Raw genomic sequence first — 511 nt, forward strand, 5'->3', positions numbered from 1 at the left:
TATATATATATTTATAGACGAACTTATTACTGAAAGATTTATAGATACACACACACATATGCGCGTGTGTATCTATTATATATATATATACATATATATATGTGTGTGTGTGTGTGTGTGTGTGCATGTATAGTGTTTATAGTTTGGTCAGCTTTCCGAAGGACACACCTGCTATATAATTTTTAAGGTGTATTTGTTTTATATATTACTAACAATAGCGTACCTGTATGTATAACCTATATATATATATATAGATATATATTTACGTTTTGCTTGTATATAGATTTCTCTCTCTGTATATATATAAAATGTGTATATTGTGTTTACAGTTTGATTTCTTTTTCTAAGGACACACCTGTAGCTATATAATCTGTAGATAAATGTGTAATATAATCTGTAGATACTTGTGTGTGTGTGTGTGTGAATAATTTTATGTATTACTATAACGTATCAGTATATATTTACGCTTTAGGCATATATATATATATATATATATATATATATATATATA

The 511-nt window shown here is 25.4% G+C and overlaps 1 protein-coding gene across 1 annotated transcript in view; it reads left to right on the forward strand.

Annotated features, from left to right (window-relative positions):
• LOC106873413 (neuroglian) overlaps window positions 1-511 on the forward strand; it is a 72,055-nt gene that overhangs the window by 804 nt on the left and 70,740 nt on the right. The window lies entirely within an intron of this gene.

The sequence above is a fragment of the Octopus bimaculoides genome, chromosome 29 (genome assembly GCF_001194135.2).
Source record: "Octopus bimaculoides isolate UCB-OBI-ISO-001 chromosome 29, ASM119413v2, whole genome shotgun sequence".
NCBI lineage: Eukaryota > Metazoa > Mollusca > Cephalopoda > Octopoda > Octopodidae > Octopus > Octopus bimaculoides.